Source organism: Triticum dicoccoides, chromosome 1B, assembly GCF_002162155.2.
Source record: "Triticum dicoccoides isolate Atlit2015 ecotype Zavitan chromosome 1B, WEW_v2.0, whole genome shotgun sequence".
In the NCBI taxonomy this organism is placed as follows: Eukaryota; Viridiplantae; Streptophyta; class Magnoliopsida; order Poales; family Poaceae; genus Triticum; species Triticum dicoccoides.
In genome coordinates, this window is record NC_041381.1 from 54,945,646 (window position 1) to 54,964,439 (window position 18,794).

Consider the following 18,794-nt stretch of genomic DNA (forward strand, 5'->3'; position numbering starts at 1 on the left):
TGCGCTCTGCAGGCAGGGCTTGTGTGTAGCCAGGCAAGTGAGCTGCGCGAGTCGCTCCCACATGAACCATTTGTTTAAGTAGGCCATCGTTATTTACTGTTAATGACCATTTGGTCTAGTAGGAATAGTACTATCTTTAAGAAAAGGAAACGGTAGGATAATCATTTTCCTCTTGTTTCATCCAGCAATTTGTTTGCAGAATGTTTTTTCGATGGGTAAGTATCTTGCCGGGGGACAGCCCGTGTAGAATATACCCCTCCGTCCGAAAATTATAAGATGTATTTTGTTTGGTTAAGACAAAAAATTAACGCGGAAAATGTTCTACTATATAAGTGACATTTTTTTGCGGGTAACAGTATAGATGACATTGACCGATTGCCTCTATGGCCTCTTCGGTTTGCAGGATTTTCGTAGCAAAAACATAGGAATAAGGATTCCGACGAAAAATTTCCTTTATATGCATTCGGTTTGTAGGAAATGTGTACAAAAATTTCGTAGGAATACGATTTATTTTTTTATGTTTTTTAGGTAACTACATGTCCACTCAAATCTCATTTTGCGCGTAGGAACAAGGCAAGTCAATTCCTTAGGATGGCAGGTGACATCCTATCAAATTCCTATACTACTCTTAGTTCCTACGTTTTGATTTCCTCCAAATCGAATGAGCCCTATATCTGTACTCGAAAGAACTTAGTGCAAGAAAAATTATATTGTGTTATATCACCAAAACATATTAAATCCTTATAATTTTAGAAAATGCTTACTTACGTTTGTGATTGTGTATTGATTACAAGAGCATCAATATAGAAATAATTCATCAAAATTTAATCTTAATCAAGCGAGGTACATTTTACATTTTTGAAGTTGCTGATTTACAGTCTAAATGGCATAAATCAGCAACTCGTTTTTGGAAGTAAATGTCATACTCACTCTGATTCATATTCATTGACGTGCACTTAGTATAATTTTGTACTAAAATCATACTAAGTGTGCGTCAATTAATATGGATTGGAGAGAGTTGTAGGTTTGCTAAATCAGATGCTTAATCTTTTTTATCATTTTCATTTTAGATGTTGCTGATTTACAAGTTGGTTTTGATCGTCTCTTGTCCAGGTCTGAGAAGATTTAACAAGGGCAGAAAAAGAAAATCGTGCGTAGGGGCTCCTCCAGCAAGAACTGCGAACTTTACGGGAAAAGACTGACAAGCGTAGCCTAGTTTCATAATAATTACGCCCATGAGATTGAGATTCCACAAGGATTCGAGATCAATGACAACGCAAGTAATGATATTTTAGAAGCATGTGCTCCTGCGACCTAGGGAAGATATATATATCTCGAACACTTTTCCCTGCCCCTCCTTTTCATTTCAAGCAAAAGGGTTGACTATGCTGTAGCGCCCAAGTAACATATTGATTTGCCCACTTGACCTAGATTCGGTGTGGACTCGTGATCAACTGCAATGCTAAAATAATGTGGACCTAGCTAGAATGTCTGTTCTTCCTTGCAAGGTTGGCTTGTTTGAGCCTCTCTAGATTAAGTTGCTTTTACTATAGATTACCATAGAGACCTTTTGGATTTAGTGGCTGAGGTAAAGAAAACTTTGTAGGAATCAGGCGGCTAGAATTTTATTATCTTATAGTCTAATTTTTTTTAAAAAGTACCCTGTGATCTTTCGGATTTAGTGGCTGAGGTAAAGAAAGTTTCGTCGGAATAAACGGCTAAAATTTTATTATCTTGTAGTTTAATTTCATTTCCTTTACCCTGTATTGATTAAGAATAAGAGAATTACTCGGTTAGTTAAAAATCAGGCGAAACTTGTTACAATGGGCCCACAAAACAAGGCAATGGTGGGACCTAGCTACCCACAAACACCCAACAAGCTCACAATAAGAGGAACGTCGCTGATGTTACGTGCAAACTGTAATTGTCATCACTTCTTCCTGTACAAGTGACTCAAACTTCACCACTGACGACAAACAAAGGGACCCTCGCCCACGAGATCCCTGCTAACCCATGGCAAACAATTGGCCAACCATGTCGAGCACTAGGCAGCTCTGACTCTGGCGACAAGCCTCGCAAAAGAAATAAGCATAGCTTGCGCCGGCTGTGCTTGGCATGGCAACCTACCTGTGGCAGGCCATCGTTGCTGCCAAGTCGCTCGATGACCGTATAACTCTCATTTCATCGCTATTACATCCGTCTAGGTGAATAAGTCATTCGCGTAATTCTAGGTCATCGATTTGAGAAATTAAATATGTGTTATATGTCATGAAAAGTATATCACTAGATTTCTACACAGATGTAATTTTTAAATATATATTTTTTGTCACATATAATACATATTTAGATAGTTAAATCATCGACCTAGAACTACACGAATGACTTATTCACCGAGACAGAGGTAGTACATAACAAAAGTTGCAAGGAAAACCCAAAGACATGTCGAGCGTCCGACAAAGAAAGATATGCGACAATCCAGCTGCTCTTGCCACCATCATCGTTGCCACACGAGTCCCAACGCCACAGGATTCGAGGTCGCTGCCACAATACCCGCGCGACCAAGTCACCACACCACTGGTCCTCTAGTGGGCTTGCTCAAAAAACAATGTGTCCAAGAAGGTAGTTCATGCCAAAGGCATCATCATTTGTTCAAGTTAGGGAATACCTGGATCTGGATTCCCCCAGAGCTCTCGGGTGGGGAAACACCACAATAACGTCTCTAAGGAGGAAACCGGAGCCCATGGGCGTCGTTGATGTTGGTGCAAACGAGGGCAACATACAACTTTCACCTAGGTGCTTGACGCCCCCTACCCCGAGCAAGCCGACCAGACTACCAAACGCTCACCGATGTCGCAGATCTAGAGCCACCAGCATCATCAAGGAGACACCCCAACCCATGGAGCATCGCGAATATGGAGCTACAAAGCCAAAGACACCACAACATCACACACACACACACACATGCAACATGAAGCAGAGTGTCGTTGCAGACTCAGAAGCACCGCACACAGATCCAGACCACACACCTAATGCCGAGCGTCACCATCCTCAAACTTCAAACCCCGGTCACCACCACAAAGCCACGATTATCTTGTCGCCCATGTAAGCACCTTTGTTGTTGTCGGTGGCCGGCTGATGTCCTGCAAGTGCACGGGTTGGTTAGAACCACACTTTCATGTAAGTAATCCTAGTTGTAAATCATTACTGTTGGGGAACGCAGTAATTTCAAAAAAATCCTATGCACACGCAAGATCTATCATGGTGATGCATAACAACGAGAGGGGAGAGTGTAGTACACATACCCTCGTAGACAATAAGCGGAAGCATTATGACAACGCGGTTGATGTAGTCATACGTCTTCATGATCCGAACGATCCTAGTACCGAATGTACTGCACCTCCGCGATCTGCACACGTTCGGCTCAGTGACGTCCCACGAACTCTCCATCCAGCTGAGTGTCGAGGGAGAGCTTTGTCAGCACGACGGCGTGATGACAGTGATGATGAAGCTACCGGCACAGGGCTTCTCCTAAGCACTGCAACAATATGACCGAGGTGGATTATGGTGGAGGAGGGCACCGCACACGGCTAACAGATCAACTTGTGTGTCTATGGGTGCCCCCTCCTCCATATATAAAGGAGTGGAGGAGGGGGGAGGGCCGGCCCTCTATGAAGCGCCCTGGAGGAGTCCTACTCCCACCGGGAGTAGGATTCCTCCCCTTCGGTAGTTGGAGTAGGAGAGGAAGGAAGGCGGAGAGAGAGGGAAAGGAAAGGGGGGTCGCCCCCCATCCAATTCGGATTGGGCTTTGGGGGGGGGGGGCTTCCACCTGGCCGCCTCCTCCTCTCTCCCACTAAGGCCCAATAAGTCCCATATACTCCCCGGGGGGTTCCAGTAACCCCCCCGGTACTCCGGTTAATGCCCGAACTCACCTGGAACCATTCCGATGTCCAAACATAGTCATCCAATATATCGATCTTCATGTCTCGACCATTTCAAGACTCCTCGTCATGTCCGTGACCATATCTGGGACTCCGAACTACCTTCGGTACATCAAAACACATAAACTCATAATACCGATCGTCACCGAACATTAAGCATGCGGACCCTACGGGTTCAAGAACTATGTAGACATGACCCAGATTCATCTCCGGTCAATAACCAATAGCGGAACCTGGATGCTCATATTGGTTCCTACATATTCTATGAAAATCTTTATCGGTCAAACTGCATAACAACATACGTTGTTCCCTTTGTCATCGGTATGTTACTTGCCCGAGATTCGATCGTCGGTATCTCAATACCTAGTTCAATCTCGTTACTGGCAAGTCTCTTTACTCGTTCTGTAATGCATCATCCAAATAACTCATTAGTCATAATGCTTGCAAGGCTTATAGTGATGTGCATTACCGAGAGGGCCCAGAGATACCTCTCCGATACTCTAAGTGACAAATCCTAATCTCGATCTATGCCAATGTTGGGGAACATAGTAATTTCAAAAAATTTCCTACGCACACGCAAGATCATGGTGATGCATAGCAACGAGAGAGGAGAGTGTCGTCTACGTACCCTCGTAGATCGTAAGCGGAAGCGTTATGAAAACGCGGTTGATGTAATCGTACGTCTTCACGATCGACCGATCCAAGTACCGAACGTACAACACCTCTGCGATCTGCACACGTTCAGCTCGGTGACGTCCCACGAACTCACGATCCAGTAGAGCTTTGAGGGAGAGTTCCTCAGCACGACAGCGTGATGACGGTGCTGATGGAGCTACTGACGTAGGGCTTCGCTTAAGCACCGCTACGATATGACCGAGGTGGATTATGGTGGAGGGGGGCACCGCACACGGCTAAATATCAAAGATCAACTTGTGTGTCTGGGGTGCCCCCCCGCCCCCGTATATAAAGGAGCTAGGGGGAGGCGGCCGGCCAGGAGGAGGGCGCGCCAAGGGGGGAGTCCTACTCCCACCGAGAGTAGGACTCCTCCTTTCCTAGTAGGAGTAGGAGAAGGGGGAAGGAGGAGAGAGGGGGGAAGGAAAGGGGGGCGCCGCTCCCCCTCCTTGTCCAATTCGGACTAGAGGGGGAGGGGCGCGTGCCCTGCCTTGGCCACCCCACCTCTTCTCCACTAGGGCCCAATAGACCCATTATACTCCCCAGGAGATTCCGGTAACCCACCGGTACTCCGGTATATGCCCGAACTTGTCTGGAACACTTCGGAAGTCCAAACATAGTCATCCAATATATCGATCTTTATGTCTCGACCATTTAGAGACTCGCCATTATGTCCTTGATCATATCCGGGACTCCGAACTACCTTCGGTACATCAAAACACATAAACTCATAATACCGATCATCATCGAACGTTAAGCGTGCGGTCCCTACGGTTCGAGAACTATGTAGACATGACTGAGACACGTCTCCGGTCAATAACCAATAGCGGAACCTGGATGCTCATATTGGCTCCTACATATTCTACGAAGATCTTTATCGGTCAAACCGCATAACAACATACGTTGTTCCCTTTGTCATCGGTATGATACTTCCCGAGATTTGATCGTCGGTATCTCAATACCCAGCTTAATCTCGTTACCGACAAGTCTCTTTACTCGTTCTGTAATACATCATCCCGCAACTAACTCATTATTCACATTCCTTGCAAGGCTTATAGTGATGTGCATTACCGAGAGGGCCCAGAGATACCTCTTTGATAATCGGAGTGACAAATTCTTATCTCGATCTATGCCAACTCAACAAGTACCATCGGGAACACCTGTAGAGCACCTTTATATTAACCTAGTTACGTTGTGACATTTGGTAGTACACAAAGTGTTCCTCCGGTAATCAGGAGTTGCATAATCTCATAGTCATAGGAACATGTATAAGTCATGACGAAAGCAATACCAGTAAACTAAAATGATCAAGTACTAAGCTAACAGAATGGGTCAAGTCAATCACATCATTATCCTAATGATGTGATCCCGTTTATTAAATGACAACTCATGTCTATGGTTAGGAAACCTTAACCATCTTTGATTAGCGAGCTGGTCAAGTAGAGGCATACTAGTGACACTATTTTGTCTATATATTCACACATGTATTATGTTTCCGGTTAATACAATTCTAGCATGAATAATAAGCATTTATCATGAAATAAGGAAATAAATAATAACTTTATTATTGCCTCTAGGGCATATTTCCTTCAGTCTCCCACTTGCACTAGAGTCAATAATCTAGATTACATAAAAATGATTCTAACACCCATGGAGTCTTGGTGCTGATTATGTTTTGCTCGTGAGAGAGGCTTAGTTAACGGGTCTGCAACATTCAGATCGTATGTATCTTGCTAATCTCTATGTCTCCCACCTGGACTTGGTCACGGATGGAATTGAAGTGTCTCTTGATGTGCTTGTGAAATCTGGATTCCTTTTCCAAGGCAATTGCACTAGTATTGTCACAAAAGATTTTCATTGGACCCAATGCACTAGGTATGACACCTAGATTGGATATGAACTCCTTCATCCATACTCCTTCATTTGCTGCTTCCAAAGCAGCTACGCACTCCGCTTCACACGTAGATCCTGCCTGACGCTTTGTTTAGAACTGCACCAACTGACAGCTCCACCGTTCAATATGAACACGTATCTGGTTTGCGATTTAGAATCGTCCGGATCAGTGTCAAAGCTTGCATCGACGTAACCATTTACGACGAGCTCTTTGTCACCCCCATAAACGAGAAACATATCCTTAGTTCTTTTCAGTTATTTCAGGATGTTCTTGACCACTGTCCAGTGATCCACTCCTGGATTACTTTGGTACCTCCTTGCTAAACTAATAGCAGGGCACACATCAGGTCTAGTACACAGCATTGCATACATGATGGAGCCTATGGCTGAAGCATAGGGAACATTTTTCATTTTCTCTCTATCTTCTGCAGTGGTCGGGCATTGAGTCTGACTCAACTTCACACCTTGTAACACAGGCAAGAACCCTTTCTTTGTCTGATCCATTTTGAACTTTTTCAAAACTTTGTCAAGGTATGTGCTTTGTGAAAGTCCAATTAAACGTCTTGATCTATCTCTATAGATTTTGATGCCCAATATGTAAGCAGCTTCACGGAGGTCTTTCATTGAAAAACTCTTATTCAAGTATCCTTTTATGCTATCCAAAAATTCTATATCATTTCCAATCAACAATATGTCATCCACATATAGTATTAGAAATGCTACAGAGCTTCCACTCACTTTCTTGTAAATACAGGTTTCTCCAAAAGTCTATATAAAACCATATGCTTTGATCACACTATCAAAGCGTTTATTCCAACTCTGAGAGGCTTGCACCAGTCCATAAATGGATCGCTGGATCTTGCACACTTTGTTAGCACCTTTCAGATCGACAAAACCTTCTGGTTGCATCATATAGAACTCTTCTTCCAGAAATCCATTCAGGAATGCAATTTTGACATCCATTCGCCCAATTTCATAATCATAAAATGCGGCAATTGCTAACATGATTTGGACAGACTTAAGCATCGCTACGGGTGAGGAAGTCTCATCGTAGTCAACCCGTTGAACTTGTTGAAAACCTTTCGCAACAAGTTGAGCTTTGTGGACAGTAACATTACCGTCAGTGTTAGTCTTCTTCTTGAAGATCCATTTATTCTCGATGGCTTGTCGATCATCGGGAAAGTCAACCAAAGTCCACACTTTGTTCTCATACATGGATCCCATCTCAGATTTCATGGCCTCAAGCCATTTTGTGGAATCTGGGCTCATCATCGCTTCCTCATAGTTCGTAGGTTCGCCATGGTAAAGTAACATGACCTCTAGAATAGGATTACGGTACCACTCTGGTGCAGATCTTACTCTGCTTGACCTACGAGGTTCGGTAGTAACTTGGTCTGAAGTTTCATGATCAATATCATTAGCTTCCTCACTAATTGGTGTAGGTGTCACAGGAACCGGTTTCTATGATGAACAACTTCCCAATAAGGGAGCAGGTACAGTTACCTCATCAAGTTCTACTTTCCTCCCACTCACATCTTTCGAGAGAAACTCCTTCTCTAGAAAGGATCCAAATTTAGCAACAAATGTCTTGCCTTCGGATCTGTGATAGAAGGTGTACCCAACAGTCTCCTTTGGGTATCCTATGAAGACACATTTCTCCGATTTTGGTTCAAGCTTATCAGTTTGAAGCTTTTTCACATAAGCATCGCAGCCCCAAACTTTAAGAAACCACAACTTTGGTTTCTTGCCAAACCACAGTTCATAAGGCGTCGTCTCAACGGATTTTGATGGTGCCCTATTTAACATGAATGCAGCCGTCTCTAAAGCATAACCCCAAAAAGATAGCGGTAAACCGGTAAGAGACATCATAGATCGCACCATATCTAGTAAAGTACGATTACGATGTTCGGACACACCATTACGCTGTGTGGTGTTCCGGGTGGCGTGAGTTGTGAAACTATTCCGCATTGTTTTAAATGAAGACCAAACTCGTAACTCAAATATTCTCCTCCACGATCAGATAGTAGAAACTTTATTTTCTTGTTATGATGTTTTTCCACTTCACTCTAAAATTCTTTGAACTTTTCAAATGTTTCAGACTTATGTTTCATTATGTAGATATACCCATATCTGTTTAAATCATCTGTGAAGGTGAGAAAATAACGATACCCGCCGCGAGCCTCAATATTCATTAGACCACATACATCAGTATGTATGATTTCCAACAAATCTGTTGCTCGCTCCATTGTTCCGGAGAACGGCGTTTTAGTCATCTTGCCCATAAGGCATTGTTCGCAAGTACCATGTGATTCATAATCAAGTGATTCCAGAAGTCCATCCGTATGAAGTTTCTTCATGCGCTTTACACCAATATGACGTAAATGGTAGTGCCACAAATAAGTTGCACTATCATTATCAACTCTGCATTTTTTGGTTTTAATATTATGATTATGTGTATCACTACTATCGAGATTTAATATAAATAGACCACTCTTCAAGGGTGCATGACCATAAAAGATATTACTCATATAAATAGAACAACCATTATTCTCAGATTTAAATGAATAACCATCCACTACTAGGGAAAAGCCTATACACAGAAAGTTACTAGTAGCGAGGGTTAAAAACCCTCGCTACTGCTACTTACCAGTAGCGCAGGTTTTTAAACCTCGCTACTACTAAGTTGATAGCAGTAGCGCGGGTTTTTTAACCCTCGCTACTACTAAGCGGTCTCCACCGTGCCCCCCGGGACATGCCATAGTAGTAGCGCGGGTTTTTAAAACCTCGCTACTACTAAGTTTGATAGCAGTAGCGTTGGTTTTTAGCCCTCGCTACTACTAAGTGGTGCCATAGTAGTAGCGAGGGGGTAAAAAACTGCGCTACTACTAAAGGTCCCATTTTCAAACTCTACCCCCCTGTGGATCGCCTTTTCAGTTTTAGAAAAAATAAAAGAAAATGATGAAAATGTCAAAAAAATAAAAGAAAATAAGTTTCCCATGTGATATGTGGTCTAGTTGTTGGGAAAATTTGCAAATATGAATTTCGACTTTATTTGCAAAATCTCTCGAGAATTTGTAAAAATGGGCATAACTTTTACATACTAACTCGGATGAAAAAGTTTTTTATATGAAAAATCATCTACTCAAAAAGTTACATCCAAATTTAACGGGGGGAACCCCGTTAAACATTTTCAAAATCCTCAAAAACCAAACAGAAAAAAAGTTACGGGGCTTTTAAGATCTAGAGTGGAAAAAATTGAAAAAATTTCAAACTGTGTGGTCAAACTGTGGTCAAACAATGGTCAAACTAATTATTCTAGAATATTAGTGCTACTAAATAATTATTTTAGTTTTTTTTGAATTTTGGTCAAATCTGGTCCAACTATGGCCAAACTGTGGTCAAACTATGGTCAAACTGTGGTCAAACTAATTATTCAAGAAATATTAGTGTTACTAATTTTTTAGAACAATAGTTTCAAACTCAAATAGTGAAATGTGTGACTTCATGCTCAAGCTAAATTCCTGAGGTTAATAGGATTGACATCTTACTATTGTCAGGAAAACAACAAGTGCAGACTTGGAAACGAGGGAGAATAGAACCCGGAAGTTAAGCGTGCTCAGGATGGAGTAGTGAGAGGATGGGTGACCGTCCGGGAAGTTAGATGATTTGGAATGATGAGGGGTGATTAGAGATTAAATTGAGCAGCGATGAGGCGTGATTAGAGATTTGAGGTTAATAATTCAGAAATTTGAAACCAGTATTAGCTCCTATTGGGAAAAAATTAGGGAAAAAAATCTTCGCTTAATCCGTAGTCCCTGTTTTGAGTTGGAAATATTAGCAACAAAGCCAGTATCAAATACCCAGGTGCTACTGCGAGCATTAGTAAGGTACACATCAATAACATGTATATCACGTATACCCTTGTTCACCTTGCCATCCTTCTTATTCGCCAAATACTTGGGGCAGTTCCGCTTCCAGTGGCCAGTCCCTTTGCAGTAGAAGCACTCAGTCTCAGGCTTAGGTCCAGACTTGGGTTTCTTCTCCTGAGCGGCAACTTGCTTGCCGTTCTTCTTGAAGTTCCCCTTCTTCTTCCCTTTACCCTTTTTCTTGAAATGGTGGTCTTGTTGACCATCAACACTTGATGCTCCTTCTTGATTTCTACCTCCACAGCCTTTAGCATTGCGAAGAGCTCGGGAATAGTCTTGTTCATCCCTTGCATATTATAGTTCATCACGAAGCTCTTGTAGCTTGGTGGCAGTGATTTAAGAATTCTATCAATGACACTATCATCAGGAAGATTAACTCCCAATTGAATCAAGTGATTATTATACCCATGCATTTTGAGTATATGTTCACTGACAGAACTATTCTCCTCCATCTTGCAGCTATAGAACTTATTGGAGACTTCATATCTCTCAATCCGGGCATTTGCTTGAAATATTAACTTCAACTCCTGGAACATCTCATATGCTCCATGACGTTCAAAACGTTGTTGAAGTCCCGATTCTAAGCCGTAAAGCATGGCACACTGAACTATCGAGTAGTCATCATCTTTGCTCTGCCAGACATTCTTAACGTCGTCAGTTGCATCTGCAGCAGGCGTGGCACCCAACAGTGCTTCCAGGACGTAATTCTTCTATGCGGCAATGAGGATAATCCTCAAGTTACGAACTCAGTCCGTGTAATTGCTACCATCATCTTTCAACTTTGCTTTCTCAAGGAACACATTAAAATTCAACAGAACAATAGCACGGGCCATCTATCTACAACAACACAGACAAGCAAAATACTATCAGGTACTAAGTTCATGATAAATATAAGTTTAATTAATCATATTACTTAAGAACTCCCACTTAGATAGACATCCCTCTAATCATCTAAGTGATCACGTGATCCATATCAACTAAACCAAAACCGATCATCACGTGAGATGGAGTAGTTTTCAATGATGAACATCACTATGTTGATCATATCTACTATATGATTCATGTTCGACCTTTCGGTCTCAGTGTTCCGAGGCCATATCTGCATATGCTAGGCTCGTCAAGTTTAACCCGAGTATTTCTACGTGTGCAAAACTGGCTTGCACCCGTTGTATGCGAACGTTGAGCTTATCACACCCGATCATCACGTGGTGTCTCGGCACGACGAACTTTGGCAACGGTGCATACTCAGGGAGAACACTTATACCTTGAAATTTAGTGAGAGATCATCTTATAATGCTACCAACAATCAAAGCAAAATAAGATGCATAAAAGATAAACATCACATGCAATCAATATAAGTGATATGATATGGCCATCATCATCTTGTGCCTTTGATCTCCATCTTCAAAGCACCATCATGATCACCATTGCCACCGGCGCGACACCTTGATCTTCATCGTAGCATCGTTGTCGTCTCGCCAACTATTGCTTCTACGACTATCGCTGTCGCTTAGTGATAAAGTAAAGCAATTACAGGGCGATTGCATTGCATACAATAAAGCGACAACCATATGGCTCCTGCCATTTGCTGATAACTTTGTTACAAAACATGATCATCTCATACAATAAAATTTAGCATCATGTCTTGACCATATCACATCACAACATGCCCTGCAAAAACAAGTTAGACGTCCTCTACTTTGTTGTTGCAAGTTTTACGTGGCTGCTACGGGCTGAGCAAGAACCATTCTTACCTACGCATCAAAACCACAACGATATTTCGCCAAGTTAGTGCTGTTTTAACCTTCTCAAGGACCGAGCGTAGCCACACTCGGTTCAACTAAAGTTGGAGAAACTGACACCCGCCAGCCACCTATGTGCAAAGCACGTCAGTAGAACTAGTCTCGCGTAAGCATACGCATAATGTCGGTCCGGGCCGCTTCATCCAACAATACCGCCGAACCAAAGTATGATATGCTGGTAAGCAGTATGACTTGTATCGCCCACAACTCACTTGTGTTCTATTCGTGCATATAACATCTACGCATAAACCTTGCTCGGATGCCACTGTTGGGAAACATAGTAATTTCAAAAAAATTCCTACGCACACGCAAGATCATGGTGATGCATAGCAATGAGAAAGGAGAGTGTTGTCTACGTACCCTCGTAGCCGTAAGCGGAAGCGTTATGACAACACGGTTGATGTAGTCGTACGTCTTCGCGATCGACCGATCCAAGTACCGAACGTACGTCACTTCCGTGATCTGCACAAGTTCAACTCGGTGACGTCCCACGAACTCATGATCCAGTAGAGCTTCGAGGGAGAGTTCCGTCAGCACGACGATGTGATGACAGTGTTGATGGAGCTACCGATGCAGGGCTTCGCTTAAGCACCGCTACGATATGACCGAGGTGGATTATGGTGGAGGGGGGCACTGCACAGGGCTAAAGATCAATGATCAGCTTGTGTGTCTTGGGGTGCCCCCCCGCCCCCGTATATAAAGGAGCTAGGGGGAGGCGACCGACCAGGAGGAGGGCGCGCCAAGGGGGGAGTCCTACTCCCACCGGGAGTAGGACTCCTCCTTTCCTAGTAGGAGTAGGAGAAGGGGGAAGGAGGAGAGAGGGGGAAGGAAAGGGGGCGCCGCCCCCTCCTTGTCCAATTCGGACTAGAGGAGGAGGGGGCGCATGGCCTTGCCTTGGCCGCCCCTCCTCTTCCCCACTAGGGCCCAATAGGCCCATTATACTTGCCCGAGATTTGATTGTCAATATCTCAATACCTAGCTCAATCTCATTACCGGCAAGTCTCTTTACTCATTCTGTAATACATCATCCCGCAACTAACTCATTAGTCACATTGCTTGCAAGGCTCATAGTGATGTGCATTACCGAGAGGGCCCAGAGATACCTCTCCGATAATCAGAGTGACAAATTCTAATCTCGATCTATGCCAACTCAACAAGTACCATCAGAAACACCTGTAGAGCACCTTTATAATCACCCAGTTACGTTGTGACATTTGGTAGCACACAAAGTGTTCCTCCGGTAATCGGGAGTTGCATAATCTCATAGTCATAGGAACATGTATAAGTCATGAAGAAAGCAATAGCAGTAAACTAAAACGATCAAGTGCTAAGCTAACAGAATGGGTCAAGTCAATCACATCATTCTCCTAATGACGTGATCCCATTTATCAAATGACAACTCATGTCTATGGTTAGGAAACCTTAACCATCTTTGATTAACGAGCTAGTCAAGTAGAAGCATACTAGTGACACTATTTCACACATGTATTATGTTTCCGGTTAATACAATTCTAGCATGAATAATAAACATTTATCATGAAATAAGGAAATAAATAATAACTTTATTATTGCCTCTAGGGCATATTTCCTTCAGCCAACTCGACAAACACCATCGGACAAGCATCTTTATAATTACCCAGTTACTTGTGACATTTGATAGCACACTAAGTGTTCCTGCGGTGTTCGGGAGTTGCATAATCTCATAGTCATAGGAACATGTATAAGTTATGAAGAAAGCAATAGCAACAAACTAAACGATCATCGTGCTAAGCTAATGGATGGGTCAAGTCAATCACATCATTCTCTAATGACGTGATCCCGTTTATGAAATGACAACTCTTTGTCCTTGGCTAGGAAACTTAACCATCTTTGATTAACGAGCTAGTCAAGTAGAGGCATACTAGTGACACTCTGTTTGTCTATATATTCATACAAGTACAAAGTTTCCAGTTAATACAATTCTAGCATGAATAATAAACATTTATCATGACAGAAGGAAATATAAATAATAACTTTATTATTGCCTCAAGGGCATATTTCCTTCAGTCTGCCACTTGCACTAGAGTCAATAATCTAGATTACATTGTAATGATTCTAACACCCATGGAGTCTTGGTGCTGATCATGTTTTGCTCGTGAGAGAGGCTTAGGTAACGGGTCTGCAACATTGAGATCCGTATGCACTTTGCAAATTTCTATGTCTCCCTCCTTGACTTGGTCGCGGATGGAATTGACGCGACTTTTGATGTGCTTGGTTCTCTTGTGAAATCTGGATTCCTTTGCCGGCAATTGCACCAGTATTGTCACAAAAGATTTTCATTGGACCCGATGCACTAGGTATGACACCTAGACCGGATATGAACTCTTTCATCCAGACTCCTTCATTTCCTGCTTCCGAAGCAGCTATGTACTCCGCTTCACACGTAGATCCCGCCACGATGCTCTGGTTGGAACTGCACCAATTGACAGCTCCACCATTCAATAAAAACACATATCTGGTTTGTGACTTAGAGTCATCCGGATCAGTGTCAAAGCTTGCATCAACGTAACCGTTTATGAAGACCTCTTTGTCACTTCCATAAACGAGAAATATATCCTTAGTCCTTTTTAGGTATTTTGGGATATTCTTGACCGCTGTCCGGTGATCCACTCCTAGATTACTTTGGTACCTCCCTGCTAAACTAATAGCAAGGCACACATCAGGTCTGGTACACAACATTGCATACATGATAGAACCTATGGCTGAAGCATAGGGAATGACTTTCATTTTCTCTCTATCTTCTGTAGTGGTCGGGCATTGAGTCTGACTCAACTTCACACCTTGTAACAGAGGCAAGAAACCTTTCTTTGCTTGATCCATTTTGAACTTCTTCAAAATTTGTCAAGGTATGTGCTTTGTCAAAGTCCAATTAAGCGTCTCGATCTATCTCTATAGATATTGATGCCCAATATATAAGCAACTTCACCGAGGTCTTTTAGTGAAAAATTCTTATTCAAGTATCCTTTTATGCTATTCAGAAATTCAGTATCATTTCCGATCAACAATATGTCATCCACATATAATATCTGAAATGCTACAGAGCTCCCACTCACTTTCTTATAAATACAGGCTGCTCCAAAAGTCTGTATAAATCCATATGCTTTGATCACACTATCAAAGTGCATATTCCAACTCCGAGAGGCTTGCACCAGTCCATAAATGGATCGCTGGAGCTTGCACACTTTGTTAGCACCTTTAGGATAGACAAAACCTTCTGGTTGCATCATATACAACTCTTCTTTAAGATATAAGGAATGCAGTTTTGACATCCATTTCCCAAATTTCATAATCATAAAATGCGGCAATTGCTAACATGATTCGGACGGACTTAAGCATCGCTACGGGTGAGAAGGTCTCATCGTAGTCAACTCCTTGAACTTGTCAAAAACCTTTCGCAACAAATCGAGCTTTGTAGACGGTAACATTACCGTCAGTGTCAGTCTTCTTCTTGAAGATCCATTTATTCTCTATGGCTTGCCGATCATCGGGCAAGTCAACCAAAGTCCACACTTTGTTCTCATACATGGATCCCATCTCAGATTTCATGGTCTCAAGCCATTTTGCGGAATCTGGGCTCATCATCGCTTCCTTATAGTTCGCAGGTTTCTCATGGTCAAGTAACATGACCTCCAAAATAGGATTACCGTACCACTCTGGTGTGGATCTTACTCTGGTTGACCTACGAGGTTTGGTAGTAACTTGATCAGAAGTTTCATGATCATCATCATTAGCTTCCTCATTTATTGGTGTAGGAATCACTAGAACTGATTTCTATGGTGAACTATACTTTCCAATAAGGTAGTAGGTACAGTTACCTCGTCAAGTTCTACTTTCCTCCCACTCACTTCTTTCGAGAGAAACTCCTTCTCTAGAAAGGATCCATTCTTAGCAACGAATATATTGCCTTCGGATCTGTGATAGAAGGTGTACTCAATAGTCTCCTTTGGGTATCCTATGAAGACACATTTATCCGATTTGGGTTCGAGCTTATCAGGTTGAAACTTTTTTACATAAGCATCGCAGCCCCAAACTTTAAGAAACGACAACTTGGATTTCTTGCCAAACCACAGTTCATAAGGTGTCGTCTCAACGGATTTAGATGGTGCCCTATTTAACATGAATGCAGCCGTCTCTAAAGCATAACCCCAAAACGATAGCAGTAAATCAGTGAGAGACATCATAGATCGCACCATATCTAGTAAAGTACGATTACGACATTCAGACACACCATTATACTGTGGTGTTCCAGGTGGCGTGAGTTGTGAAACTATTCCGCATTGTTTCAAATGAAGACCAAACTCGTTACTCAAATATTCTCCTCCGCGATCAGATCGTAGAAACCTTATTTTCTTGTTACGATGATTTTTCACTTCACTCTGAAATTCTTTGAACTTTTCAAATGTTTCAGACTTATGTTTCATCAAGTAGATATACCCATATCTCCTAAAATCATCTGTGAAGGTAAGAAAATAACGATACCCGCCGTGAGCATCAACACTCATCGGACCACATACATCAGTATGTATTGTTTCCAACAAGTTTGTTGCTCGCTCATTGTTTAGGAGAACGGAGTCTTAGTCATCTTGCCCATGAGGCATGGTTCGCAAGCATCAAGTGATTCATAATCAAGTGATTCCAAAAGTCTATCAGAATGGAGTTTCTTCATGCGCTTTACACCCATATGACCTAAACAGCAGTGCCACAAATAAGTTGCACTATCATTATTAACTCTGCATCTTTTGGTTTCAATATTATGATTATGTGTATCACTACTATCGAGATTTAATATAAATAGACCACTCTTCAAGGGTGCATGACCATAAAAGAAATTACTCATATAAATAGAACAACCATTATTCTCAGATTTAAATGAATAACCGTCTCGCATCAAACAAGATCTAGATATAATGTTCATGCTTAACGCTGGCACCAAATAACAATTATTCAGGTCTAAAACTAATCTCGAAGGTAGATGTAGAGGTAGCGTGCCGACGACGATCACATCGACTTTGGAACCATTTCCCACGCGCATCGTCACCTCGTCCTTAGCCAACCTTCGCTTAATTCGTAGCCCCTGTTTCGAGTTGCAAATATTAGCAACAGAACCAGTATCAAATACCCAGGCTCTACTGCGAGCATTAGTAAGGTACACATCAATAACATGTATATCACATACACCTTTCACTTTGCCATCCTTCTTCTCTGCCAAATACTTGGGGCAGTTCCGCTTCGAGTGACCAGTCCCTTTGCAGTAGAAGCACTCAGTCTCAGGCTTAGGTCCAGACTTGGGCTTCTTCACTTGAGCAGCAACTTGCTTGCTCTTCTTCTTGAAGTTCCCCTTCTTCACTTTACCCTTTTTCTTGAAACTGATGGTCTTGTTAACCATCAACACTTGATGTTCCTTCTTGATTTCTACCTCCGCAGCCTTTAGCATTGCGAAGAGCTCGGGAATTGTCTTATCCATCCTGTCATGGAATTGTCACGGTAGATGTCCTTCGTGTCAGGACTTAGTCGCGAGGCCAACACATCTATGTGGTAGCTTGAGAGGGGTTGATCGGGACGAGAGACGCATCACACAAGACAAGGATTTAGACATCTTCGGGCCCCGGGAAACATCATCCGGTAATAGCCCTACATGCTGTTTGTGTCTAGATCTCATTATACTCATGAGGGAGTTGCTGTATAAGCCGTCTCTCCTCTAGTTGTATCTAGCCATAGAGATTGTTTCTTGTCCTTCTTTGGGGAGCCCTGCCCCTCCTTATATATGTCGAAGGGGCGGTTTACATGACTAGTCCTAGTTGGATTAGGATTACTCTAGTACAAGTGGAGTCCTAGTCTTGCTTCCTTTGTAGGAGAATATTCATTGTGCTTTCCTCATAAACCGGCCCGCCATTAACATAAACCGGCCTTCTGGGCCTTGGGCCTTGCCATCCATCTATCCCGCCCGCCGGGTTACCAGTGAGTCATAATGTTCAGGTAGGTTGCTTGTAAACCGTCTGGTCAGGGGCGGGTCGCCAGTGAATCGCCAAGTGTAAACCGTCTCAACTAAACCACCAAGCCCGACCGGGTCATATTTCCGGCCGGTTCATACCGCTGGGTATATCCCCGACACATCCCTTGCATATTATAGTTCATCACGAAGCTCTTGTAGCTTGGTGGCAATGATTGAAGAACTCTGTCAATGACACTATCACCAGGAAGATTAACTGCTAGTTGAGTCAAGTGGTTGTGGTACCCAGACATTCTGAGTATATGCTCACTGACAGAACTATTCTCCTCCATTTTGCAGCTGTAGAACTTATTGGAGACTTCATATCTCTCAGTCCGGGCATTTGCTTGAAATATTAACTTCAACTCCTAGAACATCTCATATGCTCCATGACGTTAAAAACGTCGTTGAAGTTCCAGTTCTAAGTTGTAAAGCATGGCACATTGAACTATCAAGTAGTCATCAGCTTTGCTCTGCCAGACGTTCATAACATCTGGTGTTGCTCCTGCAGTGGCTTTGTCACCTAGCGGTGCTT

At 42.7% G+C, this 18,794-nt stretch overlaps 1 long non-coding RNA gene across 1 annotated transcript in view; it reads left to right on the forward strand.

The window, feature by feature from the left end:
• LOC119318599 overlaps positions 1–1,485 on the forward strand; it is a 7,761-nt gene extending 6,276 nt beyond the window's left edge. Inside the window, exon 5 of the long non-coding RNA XR_005154170.1 lies at positions 1,114–1,485. This is a non-coding gene — a long non-coding RNA (uncharacterized LOC119318599). The remainder of the gene's footprint in view (positions 1–1,113) is intronic.
• The last annotated feature ends 17,309 nt before the right edge of the window (positions 1,486–18,794 follow it).